The sequence below is a fragment of the Neovison vison genome, chromosome 7, assembly GCF_020171115.1.
Source record: "Neovison vison isolate M4711 chromosome 7, ASM_NN_V1, whole genome shotgun sequence".
Classification (NCBI taxonomy): domain Eukaryota; kingdom Metazoa; phylum Chordata; class Mammalia; order Carnivora; family Mustelidae; genus Neogale; species Neogale vison.
In genome coordinates, this window is record NC_058097.1 from 98,398,256 (window position 1) to 98,415,762 (window position 17,507).

General features: G+C 38.4%; 1 protein-coding gene and 1 long non-coding RNA gene across 11 annotated transcripts in view; one reads left to right on the plus strand and one right to left on the minus strand.

Annotated features, from left to right (window-relative positions):
- The window catches only part of GRIA4 (glutamate ionotropic receptor AMPA type subunit 4), a 407,250-nt gene that overhangs the window by 330,273 nt on the left and 59,470 nt on the right, over nucleotides 1-17,507 (minus strand). The window lies entirely within an intron of this gene.
- Nucleotides 85-2,181, plus strand: LOC122912244. Its single transcript, XR_006385585.1, has 3 exons — nucleotides 85-120; nucleotides 222-387; nucleotides 1,728-2,181. It is a non-coding gene; the product is annotated as an uncharacterized LOC122912244 (long non-coding RNA).

A 17,507-nucleotide genomic window follows, 5' to 3' on the forward strand; every position in this document is an offset into this window, starting at 1 on the left:
CCGCCTCCCCGCCTCCCCGCCTCCCCGCCTCCCCGCTCCCCACGGTGGTTAGCCCTTCTTGGCCATCCTCCTCACACTCTCAGTCCAATCTCGTCCACTTCCAGACTTTTCTGATCACACGTAAGTCAGAATTTTCCACCCGTGCCTTCTCTCTCTTATGTAAGTAAGAAATATTAGCAGACAAACTAACAACTTGTCTCTGCACACTCTCCCGTTACTAGACTCTTCCGCTGGCTGGGATGACCGGGGGTACGGGTGCAGCTCCTCGGATACAGCTCCTACTAGACAGTGTGGACCCTCAAAATGGCAAGTCCATCCGGTTTGCCATCGTACGTGCTGCTATCAGACAGTCAGTTTGGCGGTGACTCAAGCCAGGGGCTAAGTCTGGTAAGCTGGATCACAGACTCATTTCAAGTTTTTATTTTATTTTGAAAATCAGAGCTTTGGCTGCGAACCTCACGCTAATGAAGTGTCATCACATTTCTGAGGATAGACAGACTGTAGCATATTCAACATTCTGGCTAAGTGACGAAGAGGAACCCTCTTTAATTTTTTTCTTTCTTTTTTCTTCTCTCCCCGCCCCCCATCCCTCCCTCTTTCCTTTCCTTCCTTCCTTCTTTTCTCTCTTTTTGTTGTAGCCAGGGTTTTGGTGAAAAAACCACAGACTCAAAGAATCTGTCGCAAGTAATCAATACAGAGATCACAAATGCCGCCACACAGATATACCAGAATATTTTCCTTTTTTTTAGCTTTTATTAATACTAATAATATATATAATATATATGTAATATAATATATACATATATATAATCACAAGAAGAACCTATATATATGTGTATATATATATATATATATATAATCACAAGAAGAACCAGTGCAGTTATTCAAAGTTCCAAATCTTTAAATGACTAATAGGAAAAAAAAAACATATATCAAATATCAAAAAATCCTTATAAGGAAACTTACTAAGATAGAGACTTAAAAAAAAATAAACTTTCCTTATGAGAACATCTGTGAATGCATTGTTTTCTGGTGCATTAAAAAGTGTGATACATTGGGCGCCTGGGTGGCTCAGTGGGTTAAGCCGCTGCCTTCGGCTCAGGTCATGATCTCGGGGTCCTGGGATCAAGTCCCATATTGGGCTCTCTGCTCAGCAGGGAGCCTGCTTCCTCCTCTCTCTCTCTGCTTGCCTCTCTGCCTACTTGTGATCTCTCTCTGTCAAATAAATAAATAAATAAAATCTTTAAAAAAAAAAAGTGTGATACATCAGGGCACCTGGGGGGCTCAGCTGGTTAAGTGCCTGCCTTCAGCTCCGGTCATAATCCCAGGGTCCTGGGATCCAGCCCTGCATTGGGCTCCCTGCTCAGTGGGGAGCCTGCTCCTTCCTCCCTCTGCACTGCCTCTGCCTGTGCTCTCTCTCTGACAAATAAATAATATATAAAAAAACCCACCAGTGATACATCAATTTAAACAATATTAACAATTCTAAAACACATTCATGCTATTTCCAAAGTGCCTACCTTCAGAATAAACAGGGTTTAGTGAGCCTCATTTTTTCCCTTTGTCCTTAAAATCAGATGGAGAAATACAGACTTCTGTTTCTATGTTACATTAGTTATCTTATTTTACTCAGGAAAGGAATCACCTAAGGGTTTTTGCTTTTGTTTTATTTTCTCTCTCAGTGTGGTCACTCTAAGATGACATAATCTTTGTATAATTTTGTTTAGGCAACTGAATTGAAAGCAAACTCCTTCATCCAAAGAAATGACTGAGACACAGAACACCAGGACTGTGTACAGCTGTGACTGAGCCATGGTGGACAAATTGCACAACCCCAATGCTCCCTATCTGTAAAATACCATCGGTACAATTCTTCAACCAAGACTGTTGTGAGGACATAAAATGTATCATACTCTGACACTGGGCTTTCCTTGAAACATGCTGTGTGGCAAACCCCCATTCCAAGAATATGCATGTATCCTCCACCCCTTTTTTCCCAGTATCATCTGCTTTCCCCTCTTTTCACTCTTCAGGTCCTGAAGGCTCTAATTTTTCTCCACCTGTTTTCAAAGAATACTGTACTGAACAACCATGTATCTTCCAAAATTATGCTCAAAATGTCAAGTCAAATTATTATATATTGTGTGAAAAAGATGATGGTAATCAAGCAAAGGTTTTTCTTTTATATTCCAATGAATAATGTACTTTATACTTATAAACTGATGAAGATATTTCATAACTGATTCACAAATTAAACTTACAAAGTTTCTAGAAAGTGGACTATATATTATTTAATAAAGAACGTTCATTTGGCCTTCAGAAGCCTTGGGTTTAAACTCATTTCCAAGTTTGAGTACATTTTCTCTGTTATCACACATTTTCCATTCGAAATATACATTTTTAAAGTGCAAATTAAGCTAGTTATTTGCTGTTTCACATCAATTATGAGCAGGAGGAGAGAAAACAATTATTAATATTAACTAAGTTCTTATTATTTTAGGAGCCATGTGATTCATTTGCAAAATTAATAACATTTATGTATTAAATTTGTATTAAAGTCATTAAATGAAAGGCCTAAAAAATTAATACACATTTTAATGGACCCAGAGAAAAAGGGGGCTTTTCTTATTTCTTATACTCCACCTTAAATGTTTTAATTTTAGCTTGTTAATTTACTTCCTTAGAATTCTAAGACCAGAAAAACCTAAGACCTACCATTATTATAAATGGCTCATGGACTTCAGGGGTACAATTAATATTAGATGATATATTTCCCCCCTCTGGATAGGATGTGTTTGACCTATCAAAAATAATGGATGGCTTCCGGGATATTTTTACGTGAGGGGTGAGGGTTTTGTCATCCCTCCCACCAGCGGCATGCATCATCGGCTGAAGCGTACAGTTTTTGCCAAAGACAACTACATCACTGGTCCAAGTCATTCATTACTGAGAAGATAACATTCATTTCCTAGAGATTAGTGTTAGGGTACCAAGCTCTGTTCTTCTCTAAGTTAGAGTGTTGGTTAATTAATCATCTGAGCCAACAACAGCACTGAGTTAAAATAAAAGTGTGAGACAGAAAATAATGTGAGCATAACTGCTTTTTGAGCACAGGATTAGGTAACGTTCAAGACTGGAATTTTAAGTGGGAGCAGGGCTGACCACAACTCTATCCAAGAAGTGAGCTGGTTGGTATCTGCTCAAATCCCACTGCTAAGTAGCTAGATTTTAACCACAGCCTTCTGAGCACACTGTTTCTACGGGAGTTTCCAGTGAGACCAGAATTACTTAGAGCATGAGATGAAAAGAGTAGCATATGATCCTTGAAGTGTTCATTTTACTCCATAGAAAGTAATTAAAAACCACTATTATTTAAAGCAAATAAAATTTTATGGAGGTTTTGCATGCATGTGTTGCTAAAATTAGAGATTTCAAAGAAATGTTCTGTTCTGGCCAACTGAGGGATTCCACCCTGGATAGAGATGAGAAATGGAATAATCCAATCTGTTTACTGTTTTCTGCCTCTAATAGTACTTCCTTCTTAATATATTGGAAGAAGCATTTAGGTCAAGAAGAAATCTGGCTTCAGTTAGAAGCTCCTATAAAACCTGCATGGGTGTATCACACAATACCCACATATCTATGTCTCAGGAATGAAGGTCTGGGTCACCGCCCTCACTGCCCCAGGTGAAGAACCAGGCCCAGCTGAGGTGTGGGTTGAGGAAAGATACCAGCTATGACCACATGACCAGTTAGAGAAACAAGGAGCTGTCAGGAGCACTTTCCTTATTTTGTTATGAATATATTTGTGTCTGTGTTTATATTTACATATAAAATCTTTATTTTCTGTCCTCTCCTCTCCTGTCACATAAAATATACAGATTTCTTATCACAGCATTTCAGTATTACTCACTTTACACCATAGTGTCTCAACCACAGGACAGCAAGGAGAAGAGTAGCTATCACTCAAGGACTTAGCATTATTTCTTAGGAAAGTGTTTGCTATTTGCAGTGGTGTGCAGGTTAGCTGTGTCGTGTTAGGCACAAGTATGAGCTTGTTTTTATCTTTAGTCAAAGATTAAGCATGACTTAGGGATGCACGTAGATGCCAAGTGGACATGGGGCGGATTCGTGATGGTTCCTCTTATGTGTGAGCTTGGCTGGGCCAGAGCTGCCAGATAATTCATCAAAAATTCTTCTGGCTGTTTCTGTGAGGGTGTTTTTTGAATAAGATTAACATTTAAATCAATGGACTTTGAATAAAACAGCTTATTTCTGTTGTACGTGAGTGGGCCTTGTCCAATCAGTTGAAGGCCTTAGTAGAACAAAGACTGACCCCCATCAGTGAAGAGGGACTTCTGAGCAGACACCTTCTGAAAATGAACTGCAACATGTCTCTCCCCGGGGTCTTCAGCCCGCCCGTCCAGCCTGTACATTTTGGCTTTGCTGGGCTCCATAATCATGTGAGACAATTCCTTAAAATAAATCTCTTTCTCTATATATAACACACATTCATTTGGTTGTTTTTTTGGAGAGCTATGACTAATACATCAGCTAAATCAGAATTTCCTTCGTGGAGTCTCCAAATCTCTCTCACTCTCTCCTTTTAAAAAAATATTCTCCAAGGCATTCTGATGATTCAGGGTTGGAATCTCTTCAAGTGGGAAAATTAACTACAATTTTCTGCTCACTTATGACCCTTCCATTCTTCCAAAACCTTCCGTCTTACCCCTCATGATTAAATATTAGCTCCCTTTTATTTATTTCTACAAATAAAAAGCTTTTAGCCTGAAGATATTTGAGGAAATTATCCGGGAATGGTTTATTCAGAGTCTTGTCCAGCCATAATCTCTCAGCGTGTTTCACTGACATCAGTCTGAATGGTAATTTCAACAAGAGCTTCTGTGGAAAAACACTTGGAAATTAATCTCAAACGCTGGAGTTCAGAGGTAAATTTTGGAGACAACACGTAGAACCTACTCACGCAGCAACAGGCTGTGAGAGTTGCTTAAACAAATGCTGAGTATAAAGTCAGTGCTGCTTACAAGAAGTGTCGAAACCACACTGCTTTCACGAGGCAACAGTTATGAATAGAAAACTGAAAGCAAGCATTAGCTTCCCCAATTAAGTATAGAATTAGAGCGAATAAAACAGGCAAGAACAATTTTCAACTATTACCGCTCTCTTTCATCTTACGAAATGCTTGCTCGCTAATGACCAGGATAATGGGCAAAGCCCATTACAGTTCTAAGTGAGAAGAGAAACATCATAATCAATGCTGAGATAGATTTATCTAAAAGCGGGCGCATAATTGGGCCCCCACCTGAATTTTACATTTACTCATTGAGGGCTTTCTTATTAGTGTTAGTGACCCAAATCCTGCTTAACATGAGCTTGATCCTAGGCTATGAAATATATATGCTACCGTAGTTTTCAGAGCACATTGAATAGGAATTACATATGGAAGTGCCAAGTTAGATAAAACAGGTTGCTCATCTATCATCTGATCCAACAAACATTTATTTAGTGTCTCCTTTGCGCCAGGCACAGTGTGAAGCACCCATGATAGATGGAGCAGAGGTCTCTGCGCTCACTGAACATAAAGACAGGCCGGCGAGAGGCGCAAACAGGGGCTGGCACTGTAACACGTCCAGGTTTCTGCCCATGATGTGCAATTACTTCCACTGTCTACCTGCCCCTGTGTCCTGACCATTTAGGAGTATCCCCGGTGTCCATGCACACCGGCCACAGTGGCTGATTCCCGAACCCAGAATTCTTGCTGAACATCTTTGCATGCTAGTTCCTTCCTCTCACTCAGGTCTCAGCTCAAATGTTATCCTCTTTAAATCCCCACATGGCTGTGTTATTTTTTTAGGTTCAAAGGGAAAACTAGGTATGAAAGATAAGGACTCTGTGTGTGGTGAACTAGATTACATTTAAAATATAAAATAGATTACATGTTAAAATATATTTTAAAAGACAGTTATAACACCCGGCATGTTCTCCAGGTTCTGAATTGAAGTTTGCTTCATTTTCGTTTCAGGATGGATTACCTGGATAAACTGCTTCTTTGTTTGAATTTGCAAACACCGTTTGAAAAAACCCTACTAGTTCTATTGTGTTAATTACTTCCCATTTTCAGTATCTTCTTCATTTGATGGTATTTTATGAACTGGTCAGGAAGGTCACTAGGAAAGTTTCCTGCTACAGGAAAATTAGGAGAATGCCACCTCACGGTACGGTTGCCCAGTTAACCAGCGCGGGGTTAATGAGAGAAGCATCAAGAGTGCGCGGATGGACTGTGGTTATCACTTTGCCCTTCTCCGTCACTGACCAGAGCACACACCAGAGAGTTAAGCTGATTGCTGAGAAGCACTTTGTCTTTAAGGTTTTAGAGCTTGATTATTAACTTAGCAACTATTCTAAAGATAAATAAAAATTAAAGAGATTGGCTCACTCAGTTGCCACTCATCTGCAGATAGCGAAAGCAATAATTTTATCTTAACCCAGTGATTCTTCACATGCATTTATTTTTCAGTAACAGAGAGCTACTTTTGTGCTTTATGAATTCTGTGGTTAGAATAACTGAATTTAAAAACTGAATTCATGTTTTTCTTAAAAAACATGTGACCTGAGTAATTTATTTACATTCATATGAACAGCCAAATATCAACAACAGATAGGCAAAGGGAAAAGTTCACTTCCTTCTACTCCCCAAGACTTCTTTTCTCTAGCAATACTGAAGTATTCAACATTTCTCTGGTTTTTAAAATGTATTCTCTTGAGCTAAACCACTTAGCTCCTCCTTCAGGGCCTAGAAAAAGCATTACTTGCTCTTTTAAAATGAGTACTTAAAATATCATCTTCTCTGATAAAAAATCATATCATCATCTCAATAGATATAGAAAAAGCACCCAGCAAAATTCAACATCTGTTCATGATAAAAACTCTCAACAAAGGGGACGTGGAATATACCTCAACACAATGAGAACCATATATCAAAACCGCCGCTAACATCGTACTCAATGCTGAAAAACCAGGAACTTTTCCTCTAAGCTCAGAAATAAGACAAGATGTCCACTCTCATTACTTCTATCCAGCATAGTACTGGCTGTCACAGCCAGAGCAATCAGACATCAACAACCACCAAAAAAATAAAAGGCATCCATAAAGAAGTTGAACTGTCACTATTTGCAGATTATATGATACTGTATTTAGAAAATCCTAAATTTTCCACCAAAAAACTACTAGACCTTATAAATGAACTCAGTAAAGCCACAGGATACGAAAATTAATACCCAGAAATCAATAGTGTTTCTATACACCGATATAACAGAAAAGCAGAAAGAGAAATTTAGAAAATGATTCCATTTACAATTGCACCAAAGAATAAAAATAATTAGAAATAAACTTAACGAAGGAGGTAAAAGACGTGCGCTCTGAAAATTATGAAACACTGATCAAAGAAATTGAAGATGACACAAACAAATGGAAAGATATTCCATGCTCATGAATTGGAAGGACAAATATTATTAAAATGTCTACCCAGAGCAAGATTTAATGCAATCCTTACCAAAATACCAATAATACTTCTCACAGAACTAGAACAAATAATCCTAAAATTTGTATAGTACCAAAAAAGAACCCAAGTATCCAAAGCAATCTTGAGAAAGGAAAATAAGTAGTTCTGGATTTCAATATACGTTACAAAGCCACAGTAATCTAAACTGTATGGTACTAAAAAACAAACAAAAAACCAGTATGGTATTGGCACAAAAACAGACACATAGATTCACAGAATAGGACAGACAGCCCCAAAATAAACCTATGCCTGTATGATCAATTACTGTATGACAAATGAGGCAAGAGAATATAAAGGGGGAAAAGACAGTCTCTTTAACAAATGGTGTTGGGAAAACTGGACAGCCACATGCAAAAGAATGAAACTGGACCGCTTCCTAACATCATACAAGAAAATAAGCTCAAAATGGATGAAAGACCTAAATGTGAAACCTGAAATGATAAAAATCCTAGAACATAGCATAGGCAGTAATTTATCTGACATCAGCTGTAGCAACATTTCTCTAGATATGTCTCCTGAGGCAAGGGAAACAAAAGCAGAAGTAAACTATTGGGACTACATCAAAATAAAAAGCTTTTGCACAGTGAAGGAAATCATCAACAAAAAGTCAACCCACTAAGTGGGAAAAGATACTTGCAAATGATATATATGATAAAGGGTTAATAACCAGAATGTATAAAGAACTTGCAAACTCAACATCAAAAAAAAAAAAAAAAAAAAAAAAAAAAAGAACCACCAGATTAAAAAATGGGCAGAGGACCCAAAGAGCCATTTTCCAAAGAAGACTTATAGATATCCAACAGACACATGAAAAGATGCTCAACATCATTCATCATCAGGGGACTGCAAATCAAAACCACAATGAGATACCACCTTACATTGTCAGAACAGCTAAAATAAAAAAGATAAGAAATACCAAGTGTTGGTGAGCATGTGGAGAAAGGGGAACTTCTTGCACTGTTGGTGGAATGTAAACTGGTGCAGCCACTGTGCAGAACAGTATCAATAGTCTTCAAAAAATTAAAAATAGAAATATCAGATGATTCAGTAATTTTACTACTGGGTATTAAGCCAAACAAAATGAAAACACTAATTCAAAAAGATATATGTACCCCTACGTTTATTGTAGCAATAGCCAAGATATGCTGGCAACCCAAGGGTCCACCAGTAGAAAAGTGGATGAGGAAGGTGTGTTCTATATACAACAGAATATGAGCAGCCTTAAAAAACAATGAGACTGTGAAGAAAGAATGGGCCACGTGGATGGGCCTAGAGGGCATTATGCTAAGTGAAATAAGTCAGACTGAAAAAGACAAACACCATATGATTTTATTCATGTGGAGTCTAAAAAAGGCAACTGAATAAACAAACAAAAAACGGAATCAGACCTATAAATACAGAGAACAGACTGGTGGTTGCCAGATGGAAGAGGTGAGGAAGATGGCCCAAATGGGTGAAGGGCAGTGGGAGACACAGGCTTTCTGTTATGCAGTACGTCAGTCACAGAAATAAAAGGCATAATATAGGAAATATAGTCAATGATATTTTAAATAGCATTGCATGGTGACATTGTAGATACACTTAGAGTGAGTAAAGTCAGGCATAGGAGTTGAACCACTATGTTGTATACCTGAAATTAATGTAACATTGTGTGTCAACCAGAATCAAACAAAACAAATTAATGTTGCCATCAATCTTTTTCTGATCTTGCCCTAACCATATCCCCGTGAGGGAAATGTCTTCTTTACATACTTCTATTTCTACATTTACACATTAGTACACTTTTGGTCTGTCTCTTCCCCTCTCTTAGAAATGAAGCCTCTGAAGATGGGAGTGTGTCTGACTCATCTGGTCCCCACAGCACCTGGTACAATGTTTTGCAGACAAGGTGCATAACGATGTCAAGAATTCCAGGAAGAGCTTTTCATTATGGGACAAGCAGACTAGGGGCTAGGTTACTTGAACTCCCAAATGACACTTCAGTAGAAAGACCGTGTGTGACATGCCGAAGCTTTGGACAAGAGAGGGCTGCATGAGATTCATAGGACCAGAAAGGTGGATGCCAAAGACAAAGGATCATGGGCTGTCAGGGCTCTGTGAGAGGGGAGTGGAAGAGGTTTCCTGCAGCTGCTCACTGGGGAGACCTTGGGGTAAACAGTATCTAAATGGCAATGTCGGAAATTCTGCTATGGGAAAAACTCACAAACCCTCTATCATGTCTCCATGAAAATGTTAATGAAGATATAACTTGATAACATATTTTGGAAGGTAATGCACACAAGGATGTATACGAACTTCATGAGTATCTGTTGACCCCACTAATGTGAACTGTTTCTTTGCTCTAGAGTTAGCCTAAATTAGTCACTTCCTGGTTTTCACTGACATTAAACATGCATGATCCCATAATTATGTCCATCACACTAAATTTTATTTTTATATTTGTTTTCAATTTCACTAATATTATGGTATCATATGAGAGAGAGAGTGCTAAGGTCCACTTTTCCCATACCCACATGGCCCATTCTTTCTTCACAAGTAACTGTACTTAGCAGTTCTTGGATTCATTATCTGACTTTTCTAAGCGTGTATGTATCCATACATCCGGTAGAAACCTTGATTTATCTTTTATAGATTCTTTTAACATAGAAGCTAACTAATGAACATAGTCTATAAACCAACAGAAACTTACTCTACTCTCATATTGTTGCAAAGTACTGCAATGTATGAGTATGAAATGGTTTATTCAGCCATTATTGATGGAAGGACATTTGGTTTGCTCCTCTGTTTTCTTTACAAAGAAGTCTGCAGTAAAATATTGAAACTGCCTTCCATGTACTTGTATAGTTATTTTTCTCGAGTAGACCCAAAGAGCTGGTTCTGAGGGAACAGTGTGTAGATTTTTAATTATATCATTCACTACAAAGTGTTCTTATACACGGAGTCTAATGATTTTTATATCCATCAGCAGTGTAAGCACTCAACTATTTCCTTTTATTCTTTCCAATAGTTAATGTTATCATATATCTTATAATAGTTTTAAAAGAATTGTAAAGATTTTAAAATTTTTAAAAAGATTTTATTTATTTGACACACAGAGATTGCAAGTAGGCAGAGAGGCAGGCAGAGAGAGAGGGGGAAGCAGGCTCCCTGCTGAGCAGATAGTCCAACATGGGGGTCGATCCCAGGACCCTGGGATCAGGACCTGAGCCAAAGGCAGAGGCTTAACCCACTGAGCCACCCAGGCGCCCTAAGATTTTAAATTTTAAAAGGAAATTCTGTATCTTATTTATGAATACATTCATTATGTCTAACATATTTACTTGGTTCACTAGTGTTTGTTCAATACTTGTTGCATAAATTAATATATTTATACATGTGAAAAGACAGATGTGACAGGACTGGAGTGCACTGATAAGGTTTTGCACAGATGCTGTAATCCTACCATTAGGATTACCACATCAGCCTAGGAACACATGAAAATATGTGGAATATCTGGAACATATCTGCATTTTTAAAATTGGATAACTGAAATGCTATTAATGTCAGGGTATGTAAATGCCCACATTCCCCCAAAACTGTGATTCCCCAAATTAAAAAAAAAACAACCGTTTTTTAGGTTCAGAAAGAATAAAAGACAGTACATGGTAAGCCATTCCTACCAACTATTATAGGCAATCAAACATGACATAGATGGGTTTTCTGAGTTCAAGATTCCAGGAAACACTGAAGCTAACTGGGTATGGAATCTACTGTTTGATGATCCTTGTTTGTAAGGAAACAGGTCAAAGATAAAAATCGAATTCCAAATGGGGAAGAGTATGACCCTTCGGATAGAATTTTTAAGTGTCACGTTATGTTACCTCAAAGTCTTCTATTAAAAATTAAGCAACAGAGAAACTGTAGAGATTAGTTAAATCTACTTACTTGTCAAGAGACTGTGCTTTGAATCCTAAATATCGGAACCACTATTCTCTGACCATGTCAATAAACAGATGACACCAGTAAGTACCTTTTTATGGAATTCAAAATGTGCAGATTTCTGTTAAGAATGGGTCACAAAGGGGCGCCTGGGTGGCTCACTGGGTTAAGCCTCTGCCTTCAGCTCAGGTCATGATCTCAGGGTCCTGGGATCGAGCCCCGCATCCAGCTGTCTGCTTGGTAGGGAGCCTGCTTCCCCCTTTCTCTCTGCCTGCTGCTCTGCCTACTTGTGATCTCTCGCTCTCTGTCAAATAAATAAATAAAATATTTTTTTTTTTAAAAAGAATGGGTCACAAAAATCACACAACATTTTCTGTTTTTTCACATAAATAAATGGCAGCAGCTTTTTACAAAGACGACAGCAGCACAAGGGGGAAGCAATTATTCATGGGAATTTGCCCTATGTTGCCATCAATTCATACCTAATTACTTGAAAGTAGGAACCAACCCAAAGCCTGTGCCATTAATTGACTCAATTTCCGAGTTTCAGCTATAATGAAAATCTCGAAAAGAACATGAACCCTCTGCCTGTCAGCTACTGCAGGAACATATCCCCTGAGGAGTTCTTTTCGTACTTTAAAAATGGTCTCCATACAGGGATTTCCTTTTCCACATAGGCACTTATATCTCCAATTCTTTACAAGTCTCTGAGGATTAGGAAGGGAATGCTAATACTTTCATCTATAAGATGAGGTTTCGATTTTACAACTGAGCTTCTTGCCTGAATCAGCGTTGTTTTATTTTTCATGGAGTAAAAGATTTGTTTTATATTGCCTGGTAGTGATACTAAACTTTCCTTTTCTTCTCCCAATGTCCCTTTCGTAAACCTGGAAAGTAGCTTTTCCTTCTGATGCACCTTTTTAATCCATGACCATATTAATAATGTATATAGGCATCTCAGGTATAATGTGTAACTTAATGGAAATACTAGAATAATTGGGTTCACTGCTTATGCAGACAATTTCAAATTTGCTGGCATACCAGAGCCATGTGGTCTAACCACACAGAAATTCATAATTTCTGTCCATGACTGAATTATGGCTTATATTTGGCCAAAGGGTTATGACTATCTTCAGAGGTTATCTGCTCCATCCTCTTCCTTTGAACTAAGCCAACACAGAAATCATCCGGAGCAGATGGGTTTCTAAATCATCTAGTAGCCATAAAGCTACAGAGCTGGGAGCTTCTCTGCTTTTAAATAAACTTGAAAGCTGCACTCTCCCTCTCACACACTCACACACACATATCCTCTACTTTCCTAATCCCATCCTAGTTGAGCATTGCTGAAATCAATGGTAAAATTGATTTACTTCATGGTAAAACATTAATACGTGCTGGAATATATAGGTTATCCATCCATCCATCCATCCATCCATCTACCCATATTCCATAAACATGATTGCAACAACTGGTAGAATATTTCACTATTAGAGGAGATAAATATTTAAAATGTTAATTCTCCATTTCTATGTATACTCTCACTTTCTCCATGCTTTACACATATTTCAGGTAAGTAGCAGATTATACTTCAAATATACAATGTAACATATAGTTGGCTGCATATGCAGATGGCTGTTAAGTTTCTGTCTTTGAATCTCAGTACATGAAAAAAAATCCAGAAACACATAAAAATGCACTTAAATTTTTAAATGTTAGATATAAATCTCCTATTTAAAATGTTTAGTGGCGCCTGGGTGGCTCAGTAGGTTAAGCATCTGCCTTCAGCTCAGGTCATGATCCCAGGGTCCTGGGATTGAGCCCTGCATTGGACTCTCTGGTCAGCTGGGAATCTGCTTCTCCCTCTCCCTCTCCCCCTCCCTCCTGCTTATATTCTTGCTCTCTGTCTCTCTGGCAAATGAATAAAAAATCTTTAAAAATAAATAAGTAAATAAAATAAAAGTTCAAGCCTTTAAAACTATATTTATTTTATCTGGTAATTGGATGTTCATAACTTTAAGGAACAGTCTCATCAGTGACAAAAATTCTGAATACAACGATATTTAACTCATGTGTTTTCAATATTTTTTAACCTTTAATTAATTAAACAAATGTGTCCAAATTTATTTTTAAGTAAAACTGGGAACTTCAAAATAAACAGAGTCATTTCATGTGAGATGAATGTGGAAAAAAACCGAAAGTGACAAATTAGGAGCTGCTATCTTGTTACAATTCATAAAATTCACAAAAGGAGGAGTGAAGAGTAAAACTGCTACTTTTTCATATAGAAGGAGACATTCCCCTTTTTCAAATCATTTTTAGCAGGGTTTCTTTCTGGTTTTATATTTTCCAACTTCAATGTGAAGGGCAGGGCACGTGTGTCTGTGCACACTGACTTACACATGTATAGTTCTCCACTCATGTTACTGACCTTAGTACCTTCAGTCTGTGTTTACACGTTATTTTTGTACCTGATTTTGTCAGCTCCTTGGAGTCAGGCGTCCATGTCTGCCTGTGTGGTTTCAGCACATAGGACAGCTCTTCTCCAGTTACTCTTGGGTGCTAACTTCCACAAGCTTCTGGTGGAGGGACAAGGTAGGCAGATACAGTAGAGTGAAACAGGTAAGACAATAAGGGACGTTGAGGCCACAGGAAAATGTAGGTGAGGCCCTAATCTGGGTGTGCTGTGAAACAGAGGGCTTCCTGCAGGAAACAGTGAGAGCTATAGACCTGTAGGTGTCCAGGCAAGATGTGGAGAAAGAGCGGAGTGTTTTGGCACAGAAAGCATGTGCACATGTGCAGAGGAGGTACAGAGAACATGGTTTCACCCACTGAATCGCAGCAGTTAGAACTCAGGTGGGCGCAGGGAATGGAATGCAGCAAGGCTGGAAAGGTGCGGAGGCTGATGGTGCAGATTTTCTCAGCCACATTCAAGTTGAGAGTGAAGCGGTGTATTAGAATACAGGGAACTCAAGTGAAGGATCCAATTCATTTACAATTAGGAGAGTTCAGTTTGGCCATAAGGAAATGATGTGACCCATTCTAAAAATAAATTGTTGAATAAATTCTGGTATTTAATAAATGACATATCTGTACTATGTATATGTTATAAAAATTGGTAAGATACAGGAGTAGAAAGCACAAATTTTACAGCATTGAAAGTAATCAAAAATGGGAAAAAAGTAATTTCATTTTCCTAGTAATTAGTCCTTTAGTTAATTTACGTATCGTTTCTTACAGTACTTGCAGGTGAACTAACTCATGGGGAGGGCTGCAATTCTGAGTTAAAATACCAGGTGATAATTCAGTAAAATAAAGTCATAACCAACTGTTTGACTTTGAGGATACCATTAGCATCGCCATTACAGATCAATATTGAGCTTTGCTTTGGAGAGTTCTGAATTCTATGTTAAGAAGTCAAACTGTTGGGCGCCTGGGTGGCTCAGTGGGTTAAACCTCTGCTTTCGGCTCCGGTCATGATCTCAGGGTCCTGGGATCAAGCCCCACATCGGGCTCTCTGCTCGGCAGGGAGCCTGCTTCCTCTTCTTTCTCTCTCTCTGTCTGCTTCTCTGCCTACTTGTGATCTCTCTCTGTCAAATAAATAAATAAAATCTTTAATTAAGAAAAAAAAAAAGAAGTCAAACTGTTTCTGCTGAACCACTGGGCTTGTCTACCTGCAGGAGTTTCATAGTTGGGCCTTAGCATTAGAAAGTGTCCTTCAGGCGTGCCTGGGTGGCTCAGTCAGTTAAGCATCTGCCTTCACCTCAGGTTATGACCTTAGGGCCCTTGGATCAAGCCCTGCATGGGGCTTTTCCCTCTCTACCCCCCTTCTTGTGCTTTCTATCTATCTGTCAAATAAATAAAATATTTTAAATAAGTGTCCTTCAGGGCGCCTGGGTGGCTCAGTTGGTTGGGCAACTGCCTTCGGCTCAGGTCCACGGTCCCGGAGTCCCGGGATCGAGTCCCGCATCGGGCTCCCAGCTCCATGGGGAGTCTGCTTCTCTCTCTGACCTTCTCCTCACTCATGCTCTCTCTCACTGTCTCTCTCAAATAAATAAATAAAATCTTTTTTTTTTTAAAGTGTCCTTCAATTTATATTCTATTTATAGTAAACTAAATATAGTAATATTAAAACATATTTTGTTTAGTAACTTATGAGCTGTACTAGCTTTGTTTTTCTATTAACATTGAGAACCGCCTTCCTGCTTAGCTTTGAAGCAGAATGGATGAGATCAAATATGCCTTCTAAAGATGAGGCTACTAAGAATCCTCTTGTGATCCTCCCATAGCTCTTGGCCTTGTTTTATGTGTAGACTGGACAATCAAAGACTGTATTTTGAATAAAGGGCAAAAATTATGATTATACAACTCAATTTAATTGCATACAATGCTTAAATGACAAAAACGTGTAGTAAAGGATTTGAAAAATTGCATTTTTCATAAGCTCCAATCACTCTATTTACATTAGCTTGAAATTCGAGTTTGTGCTATCTCATACTAAATGTCACTTTTGAATAATATATGTTCTCCAGAGGAAGAGCTTCAAATTCCAGTGAGAGTGAGTCAGCCGTTTTAGCTCCAGTGGTAAAGAAATAAACACTACAGCAGCATTTCTTGGAGGGTGGCAGTAAATGGACACAGTCATCAGAATCACCTGATATTTGTTAAAAAGCAGAAATCCAAGCTCACACAGAAGCCTCCTGAGTCAGCACCCAGGGGTCGTGGAGTCTGGAGATGTACAGTTTTACCTAAGACCCTAAAGATCAACTGTACTAATGGAATAGAAACATTAATAGATATTTCCTTAAAAGTAGGTGATTTTACAATGATTATCGTGTCTACCTTTTCTTCCCCTAAAATGACAGCGACTATACAATTAAGCCCCAAATTATTTAAATTCTTTTTCTGAAGTTCATTTGGTCTATTATCAAAGTAAAAAACCAAAACTAAACAAACAAAAAAAAAAACAAAGAAAACTCTGCTCACTGTCTCTTGTATATGTTGTTTTTAATGACTCCTCATCCTTCTCCAAGCCACTTCTGTTTTGTTAAGAGGCATCATGGTAGGCAGAAAAACAGTTCCACAAACATTTTTGTATTTTGATTCCTGGAAACTGTGATGATGTTATCTTAGAGTGCAAAAACGGCCCTGCACAAACGACAAATGTTGAAGGCTTTGGGACGGGAGATTACCCTGCATTATTCCAGGTGGGCCTATCTAATCACACAAATGCATAAAAACAAGGATTCTTTACCAGCTGTGGTCAGGGAGGGACATGGGCCTATGAACGAAAGGCACAAGAAATGCACTGTTGGTATCTTTGAAGATGGAAACCAGGACCACAGGCCAAGGAATGCAGGTGGCCTCTGAAAGCTGGAGAAGGCAGGGAAAGGAACCTCCCCTACAGCTTCCAGAAAGGGATGAAGCCCTCCTAACAATTCATTGTTAGCCCAGTGAGATGCCTACCAGATTTCTGATCTCTGGAATTGTAAGAAAATGAGGTTTTGCTTTTTAAGCCACTAAATATGTGGTAATCTGTTACAGCAGAAATAGAAAACAAATACAGAAGGCATTGGCTGTCATCCCAGCTGTGTTTGTCTAGTTAGAACAGAAGTACTCATGTGACTAGTAGCTGCCATGAGAGAAAGACATTCTGGTTATTACAAATTCAGCTTTGGGAGTTTTAGCTAAGGTTATCAGAGGTTTATAATAAACAACACTAACGCATGTAACACACAAAAGTATTCAGAACTGAAGTTTTTATCACCAAAATTATGTTTGCCATATAGACTTTCAACTGCTTAGAAGCTGATTATTGTTTAATAGAAGTACAACTAATCTTAAAGTCAACCTAGATCACCTTAACACCTCCTAGCTCTGCTGGTCTTAGATCCTTCCCCTTTCTGGGTGCACATCATTCCTCATCTGGAAAATCAGTCTGATAACGCATAGGGTCTCAATTTGTTTAAAATGAGGCAATATATGCACTGGCTATGGAGGAACTTTACAA